The 12128-nt window shown below is 37.5% G+C and overlaps 1 protein-coding gene and 1 non-coding gene across 2 annotated transcripts in view; both read right to left on the bottom strand.

Annotated features, from left to right (window-relative positions):
* The window catches only part of Macrod2 (mono-ADP ribosylhydrolase 2), a 1962999-nt gene that overhangs the window by 1756133 nt on the left and 194738 nt on the right, over positions 1-12128 (bottom strand). The window lies entirely within an intron of this gene.
* Positions 4747-4819, bottom strand: Trnak-cuu. Its single transcript has one exon. It is a non-coding gene; the product is annotated as a tRNA-Lys (tRNA).

Below are 12128 nucleotides of genomic sequence, written 5' to 3'. Positions count from 1 at the left end.
AATTTATCTGGGGTCAGAGAACAGACAGCCACTAGATACAAAGGCTAGAAAATGGTGGCACTCACACCTTTAATCCTAGCATTCCAGAGATAGAAATCCCTCTGGATCTCTGTGAGTTCAAGGCCACATTGGAAATAGCCAAGCATGGTGACACGCCTTTAATCCAGAAAGCCAGCCTTTAATCCCAGGGAGTGGTGGTAGAAAACAGGAAGATATATAAGGCGTGAGGACCAGAAACTAGCGGCATTTGGCTGGTTAAGGTTTGGGCTGGTTAAGCATTCAGGCTATGGAGCAACACAGTTCAGCTGAGATTCATTCGGGATGAGGACACAGAAGCTTCCAGTCTGAGGAAACAGGACCAGCTGAGGAATTGGCAAGGTGAGATAGCTGTGGCTTATTCTGTCTCTCTGATCTACCAGCATGGACCCCAATAACTCGCCTCGGGCTTGATTTTATGAATAAGAATTTTTAAAATTTCTGCTACATGCTACGATTGCCTGACTTCTATGTTTAATATAGTGGTTGGGTTTTTCCTCTAGTCCTCAGATAAATTTTATGGGGGGGAGGGAGACACAGATAAAATATCACCATAAGGTTCCTATATGTAAAGCACATAGAAGGGAACTTACATACAGCAATAATCAGCAGATGTCAATTAGAAATATATCCTAGTGAGGACACACTGCTACTTACAGTCTAAGCTGGCCTCTCACATAGCTGGTAAAGTGTCCAGAGAGCTAAGTTTCCTGCCTTGTCATGGAACTAGCTACCAGAGTAAGATACACTATATGTGCTCAGAGCTTCCATGAACTAACAATGCACAGCATTTCCCTAACACATAGACTGAAGAAACTGACAACATGGTTCATTAGAACATGGTTCAGACAAATGGTGTCACTCTCTGTCACATATTTAAATTAGCCTTGGTTTCTCTTGAAAGCAATGATTTGAGATGAGGTATACTCTAAAGAGTTAAGTGCTTTGCTTCTCTTGAGTTAACACTTTGCACATTATATGTGTTCTTTTTCCAATGTCAGAAAATCCCAGGAGGCCTTTTAGCCAAGAGAATGACAGAACTGTGTTTTCCTTACAGCCAATGTCAAGATATGTATTATGAATCTTAATTTCAACTCATGAAATAGAGAAAGTAATGACATACATTATATATATGAGGACTCATATATGGAATGACAGGGTCTAGCCAAAAAAGAAAAAGGAAAAGCTTTCTTAACACAGTTCTAGCACTTGATTTCAATCAAATTAGTCAACTGGCATAGTCTTTCCAGTGAAGTTGTACATGAAAAAATAAAATACTAGAGAGAGACAGCTTAATGTTCAGCTGGGAAGATATAAAGCAAGGGAACCATTAAACTACCAGCTAACCTCACATTGCATCAAACTAAATGTGTGTGGATGTGGGAAGTTAATATTACACCCTATGCAAAAGAGCATAAAAGCTGACAAATTTTATCTGAATAGATTCAACATATAGTTTATGGTCTGTACATAAAATTCAGTTAGCACAGTGAACTGAAAAGCTGACTTGGCATACTCTAAAGCTAAAAATGAGTCCTCAAGCATGCACTGGGTGGCTCACTGATGAGCTAGGCATGCAACAAATTACACAAAGGCCAAGGAGCTTTATTTAGAGTCAGAGATAGTTTCTTTAATTTAAAAAGGAATTATCTTGCTGAGAAGTAATTAGTGAAAAGGAGATGAGGCTGCTTTTATTTGATGACATCATTTTTATTTGGTAAATTAATACAAATTTAAAAAGTGGACAAAAATCCTTCTTTTGAAACAAAGGATTTTTAACAATTAGTATGCAATCATAATGAAAAGTATATGAGCTCATTTATACTCAAATTAATAAAAGATTTACAGTGCTTTTAAATTTTTGTTATAAGAAAATTAAATAATTTAGCTTCCTCTACCCAGAAATTATATGAAGTTAGAAATGAGAGTGCATGTAAATAAACAAGCTCTTTTTCTATTTTTCACAGATATTTTAACAAGTGTATTGGAGAAATTATTTTGGCCACTCCACGTAGTTAAAAGGATATTTATTTAATGGCATAACTCACAAATTAAGTAATGGGTAGGTCGCAGGGTCTGGGGAAGGTGTAATGCAGTCCAGCGGTGTTCTCCGGAGCTCTGCACAGTCAATCTGCACCGGTCAGCGTTCCGGCACCGAGAGAGCGTCCAGCGCGAGCGCTGGCCCATCCAGCTCTCGGGTCCCCAGGCGCCTCCCCTCGCCCCGCCTCGTAGGCGTGACAGTTGCCAGAGTCTCAATGGGGGTTGGAACTTCCAGAACCAAGCTGGAATGACTACCCACTACATCTCCCCCTTTTTGTCTAAATAAGAAGGTTCTAAACTAATACAAGACTATATACAAAGGAATGGTTATCAAATATTGTCCAGAAATAATGAGAGATAATGACCTAGATAAGATGGAACTACAACCAATGCAAACAATATCAAGCAAGAAACACATACTAAAATCCAGAGAAGTATAGAGCATAGGTAAACAGCATGTTATAAAGATCATTCAAAGGTGTCCTATCCTAAAGAAACTGAACCTAATACTTAATATGTTCTATCTAAGATATTATATATACTAAGTTGTAACTATAACTGCTAGTCTTCAATCCCATCAAAGACCTGAGAAGGAACATAATGGTCCCTGAGAAATGGTAGATGGATGCAAGCAACTTTCGGGAATCTTGCAAGAGTAGACCAAGACAGCTGGCAGCCTGGACAGTCACCTAATGTTTCTCAGCATTGTTGGTGCATTCAAATTGGCTACAGGCCTAGAGTATCTGACAGACCATTTTCAGAAGCAGGATTTCTGAAAGACCATCTTACCCTGTCTTGGCAGAGTACAGTGGTCGCTTTCCTTGTGTCCCGCTTGTCCAGAAAGGAGAGCATTGCATTTGTACTGTCAGCCATCAAGGCAAGGGCAGTTCTTTGCCCAGTAGGCCATTTTGTGCCAAAAGACAAACTTCCAAATGGAAATGTCTTAGAAGCCCAACATTCTCTCGGGATCAATTGGTGCAGCCAGGAGCAATTGTGTCTCACGTCAACAGAATTCTAAGTTATTTAAATGCCATATTCTCCAGGTCTATGAAGTGTTTGAAGATTACCTGCCCATCTGACCTATGTATCTGTAAATCTGGATAACCTAACTAACGTAACTATAGAGATGACAGGCATAGGCGACTATAAATCTATAAATCTTATCTATCGAAATAACCTAAGGACTAAGGCTTCACGTAAATAAGGTAAACAGTCTATAAGCAAATGTATGGTGAAGAACGATGACTTCAAAATTGTGACAATACACAAGATATTTATAACAGAGGTAGGAATATATAGTGCGATATGCAATATGACAATAATATTAAATATATATCAATATACTGAATATCCTAAACAGAAGTAGAACATATATAAAGTATGACAGATATAAATTTACATTTGTATCAATATAAAAATGTTTCAAATAAGAGTAGAAATATATGTACATTATAACAAATATAGTTCTGTATTTGTATCAATATACAAATTATCTTAAACAGGAGTATAAAAATAGTTTACATTAGTATCAACATATAAGAATCTATAACAGTACAAATTACAGTGCAAATTATCTAAGGTTGCTATTTTACTAAGTTTGTTTACTAGTATATACAATGATTTACCATCATATCTTATACCTATCTGTTCATATCTTACCTTATAGATTGATGTTGTAGTTTGTAAGACCATTGATGACTTTTCACCTTCTGCAACCTGATACCACTGTCTGACATTCTGAAAACTAGACAGCAATGAGTACCTTTTAAGATCAATTCTAGCTTGATTTCTCCATGTCCTATAACCAGTGAGTAGTGTCTTTGGTATTAAGATCTTGTCATCTAGTTTTGGTGGACAATTGAGAGCAATGCTGTTTTACCTTCTGTGTATCCCTTGTCTAATTTTAAATTATCCAGTTAGCCTTCCCATCTGACAAAAGTTTTTCTGTTTTTATATTTAGTACTTTGAATAAAATCACAGCCTTCAAGTTAACATATAAGCATGCTAGAGAGCCACAAAAATACATGAACTGAGAAGTTACACTGTGGGAGTTTTTCTCATCATTTCCTTCACATACACCATTTGAAATGCATATTTCTTTGATTTTAATATTAGATCAGGATGATCTTTGCATATAAAATATCCATATGCCAAAAATAAGTATATGTATCTATCCTAGAGCTGCTGAACAAAGGTTAAAAAAGAGACTTTGGGCCATGTGTAGTCATAATATAGATTCTTACATTAAAACAGTTTTATTCATTTGTGTTTCAATCTATTTTATTGGGTGACAGACAACATCTTATTAATCAACTGGTTATTTTCTTTTAAAAGTACTCACTTGTGTAGTGGGTAGTCATTCCAGCTTGGTTCTGGAAGTTCCAACCCCCATTGAGACTCTGGCAACTGTCACGCCTACGAGGCGGGGCGAGGGGAGGCGCCTGGGGACCCGAGAGCTGGATGGGCCAGCGCTCGCGCTGGGCGCTCTCTCGGTGCCGGAACGCTGACCGGTGCAGATTGACTGTGCAGAGCTCCGGAGAACACCGCTGGACTGCATTACACCTTCCCCAGACCCTGCGACCTACCCATTACTTAATTTGTGAGTTATGCCATTAAATAAATATCCTTTTAACTACGTGGAGTGGCCAAAATAATTTCTCCAATATCTGGCGCCCAACGTGGGGCACGAACCCACGACCCTGAGATTAAGAGTCTCATGCTCTACCGACTGAGCTAGCCGGGCTTCACTCTGGAGCGTTAGTGTTCTATCCATTAAATATTCATATTTATGTTGGGCTTCTAAGACATTTCCATTTGGAAGTTTGTCTTTTTGCCACAAAATGACCTACTGGGCAAAGAACTGCCCTTGCCTTGATGGCTGACAGTACAGATGCAATGCTCTCCTTTCTGGACAAGCGGGACACAAGGAAAGTGACCACTGTACTCTGCCAAGACAGGGTAAGATGGTCTTTCAGAAATCCTACTTCTTAAAATGGCCTGTCAGATACTCTAGGCCTGTAGCCAATTTGAATGCACCAACAATGCTGAGAAACATTAGGTGACTGTTCAGGCTGCCAGCTGTCTTGGTCTACTCTTGCAAGATTCCCGAAAGTTGCTTGCATCCATCTACCATTTCTCAGGTACCATTATGTTCCTTCTCAGGTCTTTGATGAGATTGAAGACTAGCAGAAGCTATCAACTATCCATTGTTCTTCAGTTAGGGGTAGAAAATTGTAATCCCCTCCCCATTTATGCTACAATATGTAGTGGGTAGCCATTCCAGCTTGGATCTGGAAGTTCCAACCCCCATTGAGACTCTGGCAACTGTCACGCCTACGAGGCGGGGCGAGGGGAGGCACCGGGGACCCGAGAGCTGGATGGGCCAGCGCTCGCGCTGGGCGCTCTCTCGGTGCCGGAATGCTGACCGGTGCAGATTGACTGTGTAGAGCTCCGGAGAACACCGCTGGACTGCATTACACCTTCCCCAGACCCTGCGACCTACCCATTACTTAATTTGTGAGTTATGCCATTAAATAAATATCCTTTTAACTACGTGGAGTGGCCAAAATAATTTCTCCAATAACAATATTCACTGGCTTGAACTTGTGCAGGTCTTACACAGGCAACCCCAGGTGCTATGAACTCATGATACAGCAGCCCTAATGTAGTCCAAAGACACTGATTAACTCCAGTCCTTCCTAACCTCCAGCCTTTTCATTCCTTCTTCCCTCTTTTCCAAGATGGCCCCTGAGTCTTGGGGAAGGGTGTGATATAGATAGCACATCTAGTTTAGAGTACTTCCCAAACACTTAACCTCTGCAATGGGATCAGGTGCAGATTTCTGTGTTAACGACTATCCACTGCACAAAGAAACTTCTCTGATGAGGACTGAGAGCTGTACTAATTTATGTGCATAGATATACAAACTTAGAGGGAAGTTTGAAGTTTTTAAACTGCTTTTTTTTTTTTCAAGACAGGGTTTCTCTGTGTAGCTTTGTGCCTTTCCTGGGACTCACTTGGTAGCCCAGGCTGGCCTCGAACTCACAGAGATCCGCTTGGCTCTGCCTCCCGAGTGCTGGGATTAAAGGCGTGCGCCACCACGGCCCGGCTTAAACTACTTTTTAAAATATTTTAAAAGTATTTATGCTGGGCATGATGAGGTCAAGTCCACCTTAAACTATATAAGACCATGCCCACTACTCCATCCCCAAAGTATCTATGTGTTCACTTGTTTTAGATAACATGAGTTTCTTATTCTTAATTAACATCTATTTGTTTCCCCCTTTTAAGTAAACCATTTTACATCCTGTCTCCATTTATCTACTAATAACTTAGTGTCATAAATATCAAAATTATTATAAAGAAAAATATTAATCAATTGTCTTTTATACCAGATAAAAATATTTTTCTCAATTTCATTTGGATTTTGCTTATTTTGTGGCAGTTCTGAAACAGAATTTTAAAATTTTATTTTTTCATTTCTCTAATTAATTTACTACCCTACAGATATCTAATAGTCTAAGTTACTTTCTACCTATTAATTTCACATTTAATTATTCTGGATGTTTCCTGCTCATGAATATTGTAAGTTTACAGTAAGAAGCATGAATTTAGATTTGATCGATTTATTTATTTATTTATTTATTTATTTACTTACTTACTTACTTACTTACTTACTTACTTATTTGTGGGTTTGAGACAAGGTCAGTATGTATCCCAGGCCAGCCTTAAACTTTGCTAATCATGCCCTCTGCTAAAATTATACTCTTGAGTGAGCACAACCAGCTCTTTACTTTAAACAACTGTAAACTAATTATATTGACACTTGTTTTGAAGGCTCTTTGTAGTAGAGTTTTCAGCATATGAAAATATCTTTATCAGGATTTTTTTGTTTTGTTTTTAATACTGTTCTCTCTCTCCTGCAGGGCATCCTATCCTAATGGCACTCTCACCTATGTAGGGTCTGACAACAATGAACACTGAATCCTGCTCCCTTCTCATTATCCATCCCAAAGAAATTCTCACTGAGTAGTTCCAAAGATTTGGCACTGGTTGTATCACTTTTTTCTCACCTTCCCATTGAAAATCCCTCTCCAAAAAAGAAGTGGCTCAGCCCCTCTGCATAGCCAACTTCTCCACTGTAAACCACATGCTCTTGCTGAGAGTCTTTGCATCCTTTCTCTTTGACAGGTTTGTGGTTTTGTTTTGTTTTTAACTTCTTCGTGAACTATTTACTCCTTCAAATGTACATCAGTTTCTTTTAAAAAGTAAACACTGACTGGGCAATGGTATACACCTTTATTCCCAGGACATTAGAGGCAGAGGCAGTTGGATCTCAGATTTTGAGGTCAGCCTGGTCTACAGAATGAGTTCCAGGACAACCAGGGCTACACAGAGAAACCCTGTCTCGAAAAAACAAAAACAAAACCAAGGAAACCAAAAGTATTTTGCTCCAATTCTTTTCCTAGCTATTGTTTCACTTTTCTAGAGTACTCATATTGCCCAACTTTGCACATAACTGATCTCTATCTCACGCATCCATCTCCACTGATAACCTACAATCTGATTTCATTCCTGCTATCTTCATGCCAGAGCTAGTGATTTCTGTGGTACTGTCTCCTGAAACTTGGTTTGCTCAGATTCCAAAACATCTTACAAGACTAGATACTTTAATAAACTTTTAACTTTTTAGTTAGTATTCATTTATTTTTATGTGCATGAGTGTCTTGCCTACATGTATATATACTGTGTGTGCCTGTCGAGGTCAGAAGAGAAGGTTGGCTCCTCTGGAATTGGAATTATGGTAGAAGCACAAATAATGAACTTAGGAGAAAAATTTATCCATTTACCAATATTATCAAAATTCATGAACATAGAAGATGAACATTTCCAGTCCTAAGATGTACAATGACAAATAAATATGTCAAGGTTAGAAACACACTCAGCCAAACCTTGGTTCATTTGGTAACTGATGACCCAGTCCACTGAGAGTATTTCATGTTCTTTGCTTCCCTCTCTGCTCTCCAGATGTTTATTGCATTCCAATGTTGTCAGTATCCTCATCAGAAGTGGAAAGGGGATACTGGGTGAAATTCTAGAGAGGTTTATCTCTTTGAGGTGACTACAAATACTAAAATAATAATTTAAATAATGAGTTCTTCTATTTTATTTTTGGAAGATTGTATTATCTGTGCTATGTATCATCATTATGCTCCATTTATAACTGCCAAGTACCTCTTGGCACTATATTGCAAACTTCAACAGTTACATTTCTGATCTATCATCTGAGTCTGTCCTTAGCACACAATACTTCACAATGAATTCAATTATAACTAATATTTAATCATTTGTTTTTAGCTTTAACAAATATATTCAAAGAGAAAGATATATAAGAGAAAAGAATTAGATTAAAAGTAAAAAAATGGGGGCAAATGAATGATAAATGAGGTAAAAAGATTTAAAAAGTTGGTACATGAAACAAGACACTCTAAAATAAAGATGGCATGAGAAGATCATAAAGATGCACACACTAAGATCTTAACAGTTTCATTCACAGATGCAGTAGAGACACAGGTAAGCTGAGAATATGCCTTTGAGGGAGGAAAAGAGTACCTAGGCCCTCTTCTTTCTCACTCCTTGTTTCTCACCTTCATGAAGTACATGGGACATTATATCACAAGCGCTCCACCATGATATGTGCCTGTTCATAGGCTGAAAGCAGTAAGGCCAAATGATCATTTACTGGAAACTCTGAAACTGAGCCAAAATAAACCTTTCTAATTCTCAAGTTGGCTTTCTCAGATAATTGATAATAGTAACAGAAAGCTGGCACACTAATAAAAGTTAGCATTGCTGTATTTTACAAGGAATATTCAAATGATTTTATGTATTAATTCATCAATATAGGTTTAAAATCACTTTCATCTCATCTCTTATTTGAATAATGACATATTTTTGCCATTAAATTACTATATTTCCAGAGAATTCTAATGAGAACACAGACTCTCAATTTCTAAATTCCTTCTGGGGCAAAGAATAAATACCTGATAGGTATACTTGGCTTAATCTTTAAACTCTGAGTTAGTTAGAAGCCTTTCTTTATTAACTGGAAATTTATAGGTTGTTGGTGATAATTCGTCCCCTCTAACAAAAGCAGAATAAAAATGAATCTCCCAAAAAGTAGTCATGTAAATCAGTAACAGTATAATTGTTATAGAATATTATTTTAAGGTGTGTTACTTTTGTTTATGTTGCATTTGTATAACTCTGTGAAGCTGTGTTACTGTGGTTGTCTAAAACACCTGATGGTCTAATAAGAACTGAACAGCAAGGCAGGAGAAAGGATAGGCAGGACTAACAGCCAGAGAGAATAATTAGGAAGAAAAATCAGGGAGGAAGAAGAGAGATCTAGGAGTGAGAGAAGGAGGAGGACATCAGGGGCCAGCCACTCAGCTACACAACCAGCAACAGAGTAAGAAAGAAAAGTATACAGGAATAGAGAAAGGGAAAAGCCCAGAGGGAAAAGACAGACAGGCCAATTTAAAGTGAAGAAAAGCTGGCAAGAAACAAGTGAGGCTAAGGCTGGGCATTCATAATTAAAAATAAGCCTCCAAGTGTGATTTATTTGGGTGCTGTGTGGCAGGCCCCTCAAAAGAGCAAAAACAAATGAGACAACATGTAATACTACTACTTGAGGAAATACAACGTTGGAGAAGTATTATGACTTTACCTATCACACATAGAGGACATCCCAGTATTTTTCACAAAAATAAAGCTAACTTTCTCTTATTGAGAAAGTATCTTTATCCTATTGGTAGTGCAGTTGATGAAGTTTGTTTTATATTCCTTCCTTCTGCATCAGTCTCTAAGTTACTTTCTTATTTCTGTGACAAAACACCATGACTATATCAACTTATAAAAGAAAGTTGAATTGAGATTTTGGCTCCAGGGGGTTAGAGTCCCTGATGGCAGAACAAAGGCATGGTGTCAGCAACATCTAAGAGTTCACATACTGATTGCAAGTAGGAGACAGCAAGAATACACTAGGAATGGCTGAAGTCTTTTGAAACCCCAAATCTCAACCACAGTGACATACCTACCCCAACTAGGCCACACCTGCTAATCCTTCCCAAAGGGTTCCTTCAACTGGGGATCAAGCCTTCAAACATATGAGCCTATGAGGGCCATTCTCATTCAAACTACCACAGCCTGCATCCTTCATTTTAGACAGCATCAATAATGGTAAGTAGCACATTTTGAATAAAAGCTTGATGTTGGTATTATTTCCAAAGTCTAAAAGAATTTTTAAACTGAAGCATGACTAGCAGTTCTAATTGTAAATAATGTAGGTCTTTCATTGTGTGGTTTAGAACACAGTCCTAAAACAAACCCTGAAAGAAGGGCCACTTCATAAGCACAGACTTTCAAGGAGATACAGAAATGCTGTGGAGGCATCAATTCCCAGATGTCTTTTTTGAACCTCGTTATTTTGCAATCACACACACACACACACACACACACACACACACACACACACACACACTGAAACCAAGGGATTATGTCATATGAGAAATACTGATTCATACATCCATTTGATGGAATAACTAGTAAGCTATTCAGATTATCTATGATGCTGTATTTTATCATCCCAGACACAATAAAGAAGTGGTCAGTGACTACCAAGTCACAAATTCCATCTTAATTCACCACTTCATTGAAGATTTTTTTAAAAAATACTCGACAAGCTGGTCACTCTTCCATATTTCATTTTCTTCACAATTTTGAGAAGTCCATTAATTCTCATCTTTCTTAGATCTCCTTCAGCCTTACTGGCTATTTCTCCTCAGTATACATTTCTAGTCAGCTGATATTCACCTGAGTTTTAGCCAATGGTAGTATGCATGTTTCAAATTTCTTCTTTTTTATATACTACTTCCTTATTCAGATCCTTAGGGAAGCTCAACTAATGTTATGTTCTTCCTTATACAACTCCTTAGGGGAGCTCAACTAATGTTATGTTCTTTTTTAAAATAATTTTTATACAACATATTTTTATCATTTCCTAATATTAATCCTACCAATCCATTAGCATGGGAGATCTTTCCATCTTATGATGTCTTCTTCAGTTTCTTTCTTCAGTGTCTTAAAGTTTTTACTATGTAAGTTCTTCACTTGTTTAGTTAGAGATATACCAAGGTACTAACATAAATACATACATGGAGGACAGGAGGTATTGTGAAAGGCATTGTTCCCCTTATTTAGTTCTCAGCATGCTTGTCATTTAATACATATTTTTGTGAGTAAATTTTGTATCCTGTCATTTTGCTGAAAATATTTATCAGTAGTAGAAGTTTCCTGGTATATGTTGGGGGGGGGTCTCTTATGTATACAGTGATGTCAATTTACAATAAAGATACTTTGATTTCTTCCTTTTCTATATGTATCCCTTGGTCTCTTTCAGTTGTCTTATTTCTTTAAGACTTCAAAATTTCATTATATTGAATAGGTGTAAAGAGAGTGGGCATCTTGTCTTATTCCTGATTTTAGAGGAAATGCTTTGAGTTTCTTTCTATTTAGGATGTTGTTGGCTGTGGAGTTACTATAAACTGTCTTTATTAAGGTGAAGTATGTCCCTTGTATCCCTAGTTTCATTTAATGAGATGATCAAGTGATTTTTGTCTTTCAGTCTATTTATGTGATAGATTGTTTATTATGTATGTTGAACAATCCCTGCATCTCTGGGATAAAGCCTACTTGGTTATGGTGTGCAATCTGTGTTCTCAGATTTTGCTTACAAACACTTTATTGAGAATTTTTGCATCTATATTCATAAGGAAAATTAATCTGTAGTTTTCTTTTTTGTTGAGCCTTTATGTGGTTTTAGTATTACCGTAATAGTGGCTTTCTTGAAAAAATTAGGACGTACTGCTTCAGTTTGTATTTTGTGGAATAATTTGTGAAGTATTAATTCTTCTTTGAAGATCTTGCACAATTCTCAGCTAAACCCATCTGGTGCTGGGATTCTTTTTTGGTTAGGAGACTTAATTACTGCT

Source organism: Peromyscus leucopus, chromosome 4 (assembly GCF_004664715.2).
Source record: "Peromyscus leucopus breed LL Stock chromosome 4, UCI_PerLeu_2.1, whole genome shotgun sequence".
Lineage (NCBI taxonomy): Eukaryota > Metazoa > Chordata > Mammalia > Rodentia > Cricetidae > Peromyscus > Peromyscus leucopus.
Note: the sequence above shows the minus strand (reverse complement) of the source record. Positions and strands in the feature narration are given on the sequence as shown.